Consider the following 12,063-nt stretch of genomic DNA (forward strand, 5'->3'; position numbering starts at 1 on the left):
TAAAAACCCTTTATCCTTTTTTTAACAAAAGGATAATGTGAAAAGTCTATTAATTTTATCCCGAAGGTAAAATTAAATGCTAATCAGCAACAGTCTTTATCCGAATAGATCTAAAACCTTTTACTGATGTTTCTTTTAATAAAGCAGTTAGACATAAACTGTCGCTGCAACAACTTATGTTGACTGCAATACTTTTTTTCTCTTTTAATCCGTTCCACCTTAACGATTTCAGGTACTTTTTAATTGCTCATTCCTGAGTACTATTTCATCTTTCCCTCACGGTACTTGTTTGCTATCGGTCTCCTACACATATTTAGCTTTATGTGAAATGTATCACACGCATTTGTGCTCCAATCTCAAAGAACACGACTCTTTACTGATAGAGGTTATCTGATAACACTAAGCCCTATGATTACTACGGGCCTTTCACCCTCTTCGGGGGAGGCATTCCACCTCGCTTCGTAACATATGTCTTATCTTTACGGCTACCAGAAGGTTACTATAGTCTTTTAATACACGACAATTCTTTGCGCTAAACCTTTAAATAGGAAAAGACACACAGATTATCCGCTTGAGCTATTCCTTGTTCACTCGCCGTTACTAAAGGAATCATTGTTATTTTCTTTTCTTCCGCTTAATTATATGCTTAAATTCGGCGGATTTGCTCTCCTATTTTAACAACAGAACATGTATAAATATATGGTTGATATACCCCGATAATTCATAGCCCATTACTACAAATACGAACTACTCCTCATTCCTCAAGGTAACACGGCCTGACGTTGGTTGCACGTTAACATCATGGAGGGCTACCCATGCCGGTCTATGACGATGCCCCTCAGGAGCGTCGCCATAGGGTGGCACAGATAACACTCTAGTTAACGCGGCCAGACTGTTACTGTACGGCCATGATATAACTCCTGAACACATAGATATGTATGTGCCAGGTGTATATACCAAGTACGCACATAACACACCTTAACAGGGTTTGCTTACCAAAGAAAATACTCTGCAGGTACAAGCCCCATGGATGTACCACCCACAGGGGGTACCACAGCAGAGTATGATCTCTGGCGCGCCCCTTTTCCCTCACGAAGAGGTAGAAAAGCTGTTTTAGATTTACATACCTCTTAAGGACGTCCCACCGAAAGACCAAGTGGATAAGATACCCTTGGAGGCTCACCAATATGCGCACCAAAGTGCACATAGAGGTGAAACACCGATATGCGCACCGAAGTGCCCATAAAGGTGTATACCTTCGCAAGTACCGTCTCCACAAGGCTTCGTACACATACACCGAAGTGTATATGTATATATCTGATTGGTTAACAGCCAATATTGACCGAAACATAAAGACTTGCAAGAAGGTTTCTATTATGCCCTGTAGTAAGATCCTTTTTCGCTACGTGGAAACTTCTTAAACACGTGTTGATGTTTCCCTCTTTCGAGGTCGCCGTTTACTATTTTCACTAATTGGTCGATTTCTTTCTGTTTACATAAGTAGATCCCCATATCGAAAACTAGCTACAATTAACGCAGCGTTTCAAGCAAATTACCGCAATGTATATTTCGATATCATCACGATATATTTTTAACGCAACTACGACCCTCGTCATGGTTACGCTGCCACTTACCCTACACTGGTGACTATACCATTACCTCCGGCAATGGTAGGTCATGCAGTGAGCGCCTCATGGCGAAAATGCTAAAGGGCCAACCCAGTATCAGGAGTTCATACCCAATGACATCATTGCTTGCGCCACTCCTCGTTACACTATTAAACTGCCTTTACATGTCCATAAGCTTCGCTTGCCCGTGCAAACAAACTGACCACCTCATGTTAACATTTATACCTCTACCCTACATTTCAGGAGAGTTGGCGTACCTTCCCCTTCATACATGCAAAGTTGGCGAACCTTCCATGCATATACTCCAAGTTGGCGTACCTTCCCTTCATAAATGCAAAGTCAGTGAACCTCCCCTCCACTTGAGCAGAGTTAATATAACTTCCTTCTTCATAAATGCAAAGTTGGCGAACCTCCCATGCATAAACTCAAAGTAAGTATACCTCCTCTAAACGAGTGAAAAGTTGGTGTATTTCCCCTTCACAAGTGTAGGACAGCATAAATCGTCTGCATAAATGCAAGTTAAATATACTACCCCTACACCCGTGTTAAGTAGTACACCTCCCCTACACAGATGCAAAGAGTCAATAAAAATTTTTTTTTGCATAAATGCAATATTAACTCACCTTACCACTAATAAAACTTCTCTACATCTGTGCAAAGTTGGAACACCTTCTATACACAAGTGCACTATATATTAACCTTCCATACACAAGTACTAAGTATGCCTGCTTAAACAAGTGAAAAGCTAGCGTACCGTCCTCATACTTACGTAAAGTTAGTTTATTTTTGTTACACTTGTGCAGAATAGGCGAGATTGTCGAATTGCCATACCAATATAAGATAATAACATACCTAGTATTACTCGATATTACTACGTGTGTTTAAATTGAAAAATCTTAAGTGTTGTATAATTGTGCACCTAGTCCATTCCGCCCTTTAACAATAACAACTTTACACTTTCGCTTATTTGGTGTGCGTCGAGCCTTTTACCTCTCAGCTGACCCCACAGCCATTTCGCCACGTCACGTTTAATTTTACCATTTTACTACGTCACCCTTTAGTTTTACAGTTCTTCTAATTACGTCTAATTGTACAGTTCTTCTAATTACGTCTAATTGTACAGTTCTTCTAATTACGTTTAGTTTTACAGTTCATCTGGCTACCGTTCGACTTGTCGTCGTTCCACCATTCACTAACACAGATAATTAAAAATATCTGCATCAAAACGTGAATATTCTTCAATTTTGCAAAATGCTGAAATAATACACATGCAGTTGTCTCAGAGAAGGGTTAGAGAAACAAATGCAATAGCATGTTTAAATTGCGCAAGCGTTTAACTAGTGCAGCAAAACGAAAATGACTGCTTCGTTTTGCTTTGCTTGTTTTGCTTTGCTCTGCTTGTGTATCCCTTATTAAACTAAATTAATACATACCCTTGAAAGGCGCAACCTCACACGCCTTTCTACCTGTGCTAAAGTGTTACAATTAAAGTTGAAGGCTAAAGTTAATTCCAAAATCGTATTTGCTTTAAATTAAAACATATACTCAATTGTCCCATGTAGGCATGCTAACTATATCATCACAAATAAATATTATTTCAGTTTTTGTTAACATATACATGAGCTTAACAAGAATTTATAGGATTAGTCACAAATTATTAATTATAAAATAAAATCTATAAGGCCTGAGCGACTATATAGATAATTACCTTATAAAATACCGTTGTTACTCCACGCACAACCAGTATAAAAGTTATAGAAAAAATGAGCTACTATTCAAACTCAGTGTCACTACTACATATAGGGTACACAACAATTCATAGTCCGAGTACGGTCACTATTCATACTGTATACTATTATATGTAGGTTCCACAAGCAATTATAGAGCTAATACACTACTGTATATCCATACCTCGTGTTATAATAGTACTATATAATAAGATAACTAATATTTGTTGAGCAGAAATATATTACTATATTTTGTCGATAGTTTTTGAGTTGCCTCTAAATCTATAAATGTTTTATAGTATTCAACAGAATATCATTTTGATATATATTTGATAAGTAAAGGAGCTAAGTCCATATTAATATGGACTTTTATCCCTGCCATGTCAAGCCTTTATATTACCACTGTCCACTTTTTCCTACGTGGAGTTGAATAGTAATTTATTTTAATACGCAAAAAAAATAATAGCGAGGAGTAGGCCTTAATCCTAGAGAGCGGATTTTATTTATTACCTTTATTACCTTTCATTTGTGCCTTTATTTGTGACGATTTATTTGCAGCGCCTGGGCTTACCATTTTGCCAGTTCCTTTCTACGCTACGGCACGTTTTTCCTAAAACAGTATCAATACCATGTCATCCCTTTAGTAGTTCAAGTCATTGCTAAGTCTTTTATAACGAACACAATTGTGTTCGTCCTCCCACTATAGTGATCGTCACCCCACTATAATGTTCGTCACCCCACAACTGTGTTCGTTACCCCACAGTAGTGTTCGTCCTCCCACGATAGTGTTTGTCGTCCCACGATAGTGTTTGTCATCCCACAATTCATTTCGTCATATAGTGACCATTTCAACGTGACTCTCATATGTTCATTACCATCATCCATTTCCGCTTGCCTCTTAAACAGTAATTGGACCCGAAATAAGATGTCCCTAACGTTGCCCTGGCGTACACTCCTGTGTAACCTCGCCATTTTAAGGACGTTTGTTTGGTTAGAGGTAACCGTTCTTGAGTCCTCATATATGTATATGCATAAAACAGTGCCTAACCGCTTAATGACATAGCGTTCGCATGTTAAAAAAAGTTGCCTTTTTTAGTGTTACTTTCCGTAGCTTTCGGTACGGAAGCTCCACTTAAAAAGGAACTTTTAAAAACGTTTTTCACATGATTACACAGATGGTGACATCTACACTTACTTTATGCATATACATACAAATTTTTTTTTAAAAAAAAAATAGACGATTTTAAACGAAAAGACTCAAAAATAGACGTTAAAAGAACAACCTAAGTATACTCCACTTTTTATTACATTTTTGCTGGACGTATACAGTTAGCGATTTTGTTACTGTTTCATTTCCATTAAGTCTCTCTTTTTCCCTATGCAAGCGCCGCTCTCTCTTTATTACGTATGACAAACTAAGAAAACATGTACCCTTACATCCTGCACGTTTGCAACCGTTAGTTCTCTGTTGGCCCCTACTCCGTCTTATATGCACAGGTGGTTTATGTTATCATGTGAATATAAAAATATTCTATGATAAAACCTCACAGGCAATGAAGAGTTTGTTATCGGAAAAAAAACAGTTACAAACGCACAGAACATAACATCTTCATGATTTCATATAATTCGTTTTTGCTATTACTACGATTATTGCTACAATTATTGCCACAATTATTGCTACGATTTTTCCATTGCACATATATCAATCTGGTAGATTACTCAAACATGTAGAAAAGGTTTTTTGGGTCCATTTGATTTTGTAAACCATATAGGATACATCACCTGCAAAAAGTAATTTATTAATACGGTTTGTATTAATAGTCTATTTTCTAATACTTTACCTGTTTTTTAAATACAATGTTGGATTCCATTATATTTAATACGAGATCCTTCCTAGAGATGAGAAGTACCCGTTCCGTTAAATCTGTAAAAAAAAAAAAGTCCTTTTCATGTTTACTTTGAGCTATTTCTACATTTGTATGGATATATGGCTACATATAACTTACCATTTGTTTGTCTGTGCTTCGATAGTGTTGTCTTCATATTTTGATATAACTTATCTTTCCTTTATAACTACTGTTGGGTTACTTAGCTATTTTCCACCTCCTTTGCGTATCTTAAACTCTCCATCGCTATTATCGCTCCTTACTTATTCCTACATCTGTTAATTAAAAATACAACCAGTATGTACATACAACTTCCAACTACAAAAACAATGTATTTTCTAACGACCTGCCTGTATAATATAATTGCAACCTTTAGGTGTTAACTTCTGTAACACAACTAAAGTCCCCCATTAGTAAACTTAAATATCGCTTCGTAACAATAGCAATTGATTTTACCCAAACTATTTTACCTAAACCTTTACCTAAACCTTTTACTGAACCTTATATTTGAACCAATTGTATCATTACTAGGCTATTCTATAATAGGAGTGCTCTCTTTATTATTATAACCTGTAGCGCTATCTACACTTATAATACTTCACACTTATACGGCTGTCTAATCTCATTTATCTACAGCTTGTAAAGGCCTATTTTTACAGCTGCAATCCTCTTTCCTCACATCATACGGTGTATCTCTCACTAACAAATGCACTGCTCATTAACAAATTACAGTCAATTATAAACACTTAGGTCTAGATTTTTCAATTTAAACACTTTATTATTCGGACTAGTCAATTGCTTGACATCATCTTAGAACGTATTTAATAAAATGAATTTATTATAAAAATAAATTCGCCGTCCCGAATTGTTCAAACGGTTGGTTCTCATGTAGTTGTGGTTGATCCTCTTCGGGATTACTATCTGCACTAGAATAATATAGGCTCTACCGGCCATAAAAAAATATAGGCTCTACCGGCCATAAAAAAATATAGGCTCTACCGGCCATAAAAAAATATAGGCTCTACCGGCCATAAAAAAATACAGGCTCTACCGGCCATATACAAAATACAGGCTCTACCGGCCATAAATAATAAAGGCTCTACCGGCCATATACAAAATACAGGCTCTACCGGCCATAAATAATAAAGGCTCTACCGGCCATAAATAATACAGGCTCTACCGGCCATAGAAAAATATTGTTGTTCTTTTTGCTATCAAACAACTATCATTAGTGCTTCTATAAATTAAAACCTATTGTTGTTCATTTTGCCCTCAAACAACATAGGTAATTCTGTCCGCTAAAATCTACTGTTGTTCATTTTGCCCTCGAACAACTCTCATAGACAACTCGGACGATTAAAATAAAATCGGCGCACCTGGCCATAAAAAAAAACATACATGATTTGGTGAACTTCCCCGTCGAATAATCATACGTAGTAATATCTCATAACCGCTTGTTCCTTTAATATCATCTGTCCGCCGCAAAATAGTTAACGTACATGTCCTGTAAAGTCCGATATATGTTGCCATTCTGCCAATAACTCCATAAGAACGATACATTTCATGCAGCCTCCTAAGTTGACAACGTAAGATTTTATATATATAAATACACATAATATATATATAAATACATATAATATATATATATATACATATAAACATTATTCCCTGCCGTAACACATCGCAAACATAAATGCCCTTGATGCCCCCTAAAAGCTAATAAATTAACAAATAGTGATAACATTAGAAAATAACGCCATACCAAAGTACTTTAGATAAGTATTATCTTAAAAAGTATCTTTACAATGAGTTCTTATTGTGTCATAACTTCATTTCGTCATATGAATTACTATTTTATAAATTAATTAACGTCCCGATATTGATATATAACTGCCAATTAAAAATCGACAGGACATATAAGAAAATCCGTTATATAAGAAAACATTGAGGTGACAACTATGAAAAAGTCGATTGTTGAATCATCACTCGTAATAGAATTAAAGTTCATCTACAATTAAGCCTTTTTTAGATACAAAAACTGATTAGGTTCAAGTATACTTCAAAAAGTCAATTGTTAAATCATCACTCGTAATAGAATTAAAGTTCATCTTCAATCGATCTTTTTTAGATACATAAACGGATTAACGCTTATGTATAGTTTCCCCTGCGTTGCACACATCATATAGCGAGGTTTTTTTGCTACACAAAACTGCCGGTGCGAAACGACAGGACAATGCTGGAGAAACACACTACATGATGAGAACGATCATATACAATGCAAGTGACAATCTCTGGCATTTAAAGTTAACACGCCTGGTATTCTCTTAATACTCCCTGTGTGGTCTATTCATAGTTGTTCCATAATAATCAGCACCAAAAATTCCTTTCCTCCAAAGCCAATTTTTGGGTAATTATTGACTCCGAACACTAGCCCCACACCAAAAACCTCCGATCCACCACAACAGCCCGATTATAATGCAAAATAATTATTTCCGAAGAAATAAAAATCTCCATTATCGTAGCGTATCCCCCATTGTAATTTACCCCGTGGCAATTACGTATACATGTGAATCGTAGCTGTTCCACGGTCAGTGCTCTGCAATGTTATGCGTCCACTACGTAATTATACCTCCTAGGCCGTAACCATTAAATGTCAACGGCCTTCCGGCTATCGACAAATAATGCATTACAAACCTGGTCAATACAATTCGTGCTTTCCTAATTAATAACCACTACTCCTTAGGGTGTCCTTGTGGACTGATCTAATTCGTACACGTTATTAACCCGCATTCTCAATAACATCCACAGAACTCAGGGCAATTGTAATAATACGTTCTTTCTTGATTTGAATGCCTCCCGTGGCTAGACAAATCGTCGAGAGATCTATAACGAGTAGGCTTGTATCATAAACAGTGTGCATAGAGGCATCCACAGAAATAGTTCTAATTTTTACTTCCGTAAAAATTAGACAAAGAGTGAAAATAAAAACCGCTTTAAACACCCCCAAGGTTCTGCAAGTCGCCAGCGTGCTTATGGTAACCGCTCAGAGTCCTTTCTCTATAGTTGTGAATAAATCTAACGATCTACGCACCCCTACAGTAAGCGTGACGTGAAGGTACTTTATTTTGCAATAAAACTCAACCACTACTTTTCTGTATATCCAATAGGAGTTCCATAAAAACCCAGAAGAGGGAATTTTGGAGTAATTTACATTCAGCGTTCAGATGATTCACAGTCATTGCAATTTTCATTGCATATCGCGTTTTGCTGCGGCCTTCATCGCTGTAGGAACCAAGACATCCATCGTTAAGATTGAGCCATTCTTCTAAGATAAAACCTGTGGGAAAAGACGCTTACAGCGCGATGAAGATATATGTAAAAGCACATAAACACACTGCACTGCTCACGCTTTACCGGCACATGAGTCTCTCAAAAAAAAATGGTAAGTAAACACAAAGCATATATGTATATTAAAAAACACAAATGTACATGATGTAAAAATTGATTTGATAATTTTAAAATTGTTGTAAAGTTGAACGTAAAAAAAAAAAACGGCGATACATTTTTCCACACAATAGAGGGCACATTCTTCCATAAAAGAACTTTATACACCCTGATAAAATCAGGATTAGAAGAATTTATGCCCTTTATTAATATTTCCAAACAATCACAACGCCTTTTCTTAAACGTTCCATGAAAACGGAATCGAAGTGCACCGCATAATATTCGCCTCAAATATTGACAATGCACAACTAATCCAAATTCACTTTCTTACATAGTTGTATTCCCTTTCGGTTTACATATAAATAATGATCCTTCCGCAGGTTCACCTACGGAAACCTTGTTACGACTTCTCCTTCCTTTAAAAGACAGGATTTACGGTTTTTCCAGAAAAAAGAAGATATAATCCCCTTTCTTCTTGTCCAAACAATTCATCATATCTTTCGATCGGTAGGAGCGACGGGCGGTGTGTACAAAGGGCAGGGACGTAGTCAGCACAATCTAATGAATCGTGCTTACTAGGCATTCCTCGTTCAAGATTAATAATTGCAATAATCTATCCCCATCACGATATGTACTGATAAAGATTACCTACACTTTTCAGTGGAGGAAAAATACGTAACAGCAAGCTGAATCGTAATTTTAATAACTCGTTGTACATATCAGTGTAGCACGCGTGCAGCCTAGTTCATCTAAGGACATCACAGACCTGTTGTTGCCTTAAACTTCCTTGTGTTAGACACACATCGTTCCTCTAAGAAGCTTTAATATAATGCAAATACATTTCTACACAAAAAGGAAACGGTACGATAAGCCAAGTAAAGAAGCGCAGAAATAAAAAAAAAGGAAAGCAATATACCAAACGCATCAGCTATTCGATTAAGAAACACCGACACGAAGTATAATTGCAATCCCCTATTTAGATTGCACCTCAATATAAGCAAATCATCCAGATCCAATCCGACATAAAAATATGTCGTACTTACCGCTAATTAGCAGGTTAAGATCTCGTTCGTTATCGGAATTAACCAGACAAATCATATTCACGAACTAAAAACGGCCATGCATCACCATCCAAGAAATCAAGAAAGAGCTCTCAATCTGTCAATCCTACTCTTGTCTTAAACTAGTGAGTTTTCCCGTGTTGAGTCAAATTAAGCCGCAAGCTCCACGCCTGGTGGTGCCCTTCCGTCAATTCTTTTAACTTTCTCGCTTGCGCGAATACTCGCCCCAGAACCCAAAGACTTTGATTTCTCATAGGGTACTGAAGGAAGAAATCTAAGGACTATCCCCGAAGAGACTATCCTTATTTGTTTAACTTTCATCCAAAACCTAGTCGGTATAGTTTATGGTTAAGATTACGACGGTATCTGATCGTCTTCACTCCCTTAACTTTCGTTCTTGATTAATGGAAGTATTTTAGACAAATGCCTTCGCAGTTGTTTGTCTCCAGAAAATCTTAGAATTTCACCTCTGACATCTGAATACAAATGTCCCCAAACTACTCCTATTAATCGTAACTAAGCCAAAAATAAAAAAAAAGAAACATAGTTTTGACTTGTTCAATTTTGTTATTCCATGCTGTAGTATTCAAAACGCGCAATGCTGTATCTGTTTGCTATGAACACTTTAATTTACTCAAAGTAACAAAATCTTCCATATGGTTAAGGTAAAGAAGATTTTAAAAAGAAACACTTTAATTAAAAAAACGCTTGATAGGTAGGATGCGCACAGAAGCCGAAACCGTGATTGGCTCAACCCCTTGTGGATCTAGCTAACGGCGTTATTAAAATATTGGTTCTTTGAAATTCAACTACGAGCGTTTTAACTGCAACAATTTTAATATACGCTATTGGAGCTGGAATTACCGCGGCTGCTGGCACCAGACTTGCCCTCCAATTGTATTATGGGAAGGATTTAAATTCCCATCATTCCAATTACAAAACCAGTTTTGGTCTTGTATTGTTATTTCTTGTCACTACCTCTCTTCTTTAGAATTGGGTAATTTACGCGCCTGCTGCCTTCCTTAGATGTGGTAGCTATTTCTCAGGCTCCCTCTCCGGAATCGAACTCTAATTCCCCGTTACCCGTCATAGCAATGTTAGGCCAATACCCTAACATCAAAAGCTGATAGGTCAGAAACTCGATTGATACACACTATAAATGGACGCAGGTCCTTCTATGTGTCACTTCTTTGTTATCATTCCTTAAGTTATTAACTTTTTTCTTATAAAGGCTTAACAAGTACATGCCCAAGACATTCGTCGAGAGCATTAAAGCAAGTATTAGCTACAGCTTTTCCGTAGTTATCCTTATAGAAAAAAATGTCAAGTAGATTATAACTGTTTTAATGAGCCGTTCGCAGTTTCCGCATATAAAAATATGCATGTACTTTCACTTGCATGGCTTAATCTTTGAGACAAGCATATGACTACTGGCAAGATCAACCAGGTTACTATATATGTATAGAGTTATTTGCACAACATCGCCTCACAAAACAATGATAATTTTTAAACGTTATATATAGCAAGCCGAATGACTAGAGAAAATGGCTAAAATGAAAGGCACTGTTTTCTCGTAATACAAACGGCATTGCATAACATTATCATTACCTTAGAGAGGACGGTGTCCTACGCACAATTTATACATAATATATTTACATTTTTTTTTGAAGTAAAAAAATTACAAATTTTACCAAAAAATTACATTTGACGTTTTATACACGATACTATACGCTTATAAATTCTGTGCTCAATTATTCTTCTCAGCTGGGCTGATTATAATTATTGCACAAATCGTAAGTGCACCCGGAAGGACTGCAAAACGTGCCAATGATGTGACGTAACCGTAAACGCATATAAACATGAAATGATATACATACATACGTACATACGTACATACATACAAATATATACATATACCATATGCACATCATATGCGCATACGATTAGCCATCAATCGACTTGCATGCAATCAAATACTCGTGGTACGTTGATGAAATGCTTAACATATTAATATGCTATAAAAACAGAATGTACATGAACAGATTAACTTCTACACAGAGTGTATACTTTTTTATTCACACGTATAAATAATTATGAATAAAAAAATTTGTTTGTTACATAAACGCTTCTCTATCCTTGTAATAGAAAAGCCTTATATAAATATGGTCTAATTCTTACAGGTGTTAAAGAGTGGTGCATTATATGCCTAGGACGCAAATAGAATCAAGCGAACAGATTAACGCCCACCACAGGAAATAACCAATTGGCCTGATTCTATGAGAGCCTTTGGAAAAAAACAAAAAATGGATATATTCAG

General features: G+C 36.4%; 5 non-coding genes across 5 annotated transcripts in view, besides 18 other annotated features; all 5 read right to left on the reverse strand.

Annotated features, from left to right (window-relative positions):
- The window catches only part of PVX_088865, a 4,084-nt gene extending 3,398 nt beyond the window's left edge, over window positions 1–686 (reverse strand). The window contains exon 1 of the ribosomal RNA XR_003001207.1: window positions 1–686. This exon is cut by the window's left edge and continues 3,398 nt beyond it. This is a non-coding gene — a ribosomal RNA (large subunit 28S ribosomal RNA).
- Window positions 101–143: a microsatellite.
- On the reverse strand, window positions 687–8,397 carry PVX_088866. Its single transcript, XR_003001208.1, has one exon. It is a non-coding gene; the product is annotated as an internal transcribed spacer 2 (transcript).
- Window positions 3,320–3,368: a microsatellite.
- Window positions 3,418–3,478: a microsatellite.
- Window positions 3,629–3,672: a microsatellite.
- Window positions 3,749–3,771: a microsatellite.
- Window positions 4,000–4,026: a microsatellite.
- Window positions 4,145–4,192: a microsatellite.
- Window positions 4,525–4,571: a microsatellite.
- Window positions 5,124–5,154: a microsatellite.
- Window positions 5,232–5,251: a microsatellite.
- Window positions 5,257–5,284: a microsatellite.
- Window positions 5,834–5,861: a microsatellite.
- Window positions 6,358–6,385: a microsatellite.
- Window positions 6,761–6,785: a microsatellite.
- On the reverse strand, window positions 8,398–8,561 carry PVX_088867. Its single transcript, XR_003001209.1, has one exon. It is a non-coding gene; the product is annotated as a 5.8S ribosomal RNA (ribosomal RNA).
- PVX_088868 lies at window positions 8,562–9,048 on the reverse strand. The gene has a single exon (XR_003001210.1). It is a non-coding gene; the product is annotated as an internal transcribed spacer 1 (transcript).
- Window positions 8,606–8,629: a microsatellite.
- On the reverse strand, window positions 9,049–11,196 carry PVX_088869. Its single transcript, XR_003001211.1, has one exon. It is a non-coding gene; the product is annotated as a small subunit 18S ribosomal RNA (ribosomal RNA).
- Window positions 9,651–9,674: a microsatellite.
- Window positions 11,062–11,106: a microsatellite.
- Window positions 11,113–11,143: a microsatellite.
- Window positions 11,197–12,063: the final 867 nt, after the last annotated feature.

Source organism: Plasmodium vivax, chromosome 5, assembly GCF_000002415.2.
Source record: "Plasmodium vivax chromosome 5, whole genome shotgun sequence".
Lineage (NCBI taxonomy): Eukaryota > Apicomplexa > Aconoidasida > Haemosporida > Plasmodiidae > Plasmodium > Plasmodium vivax.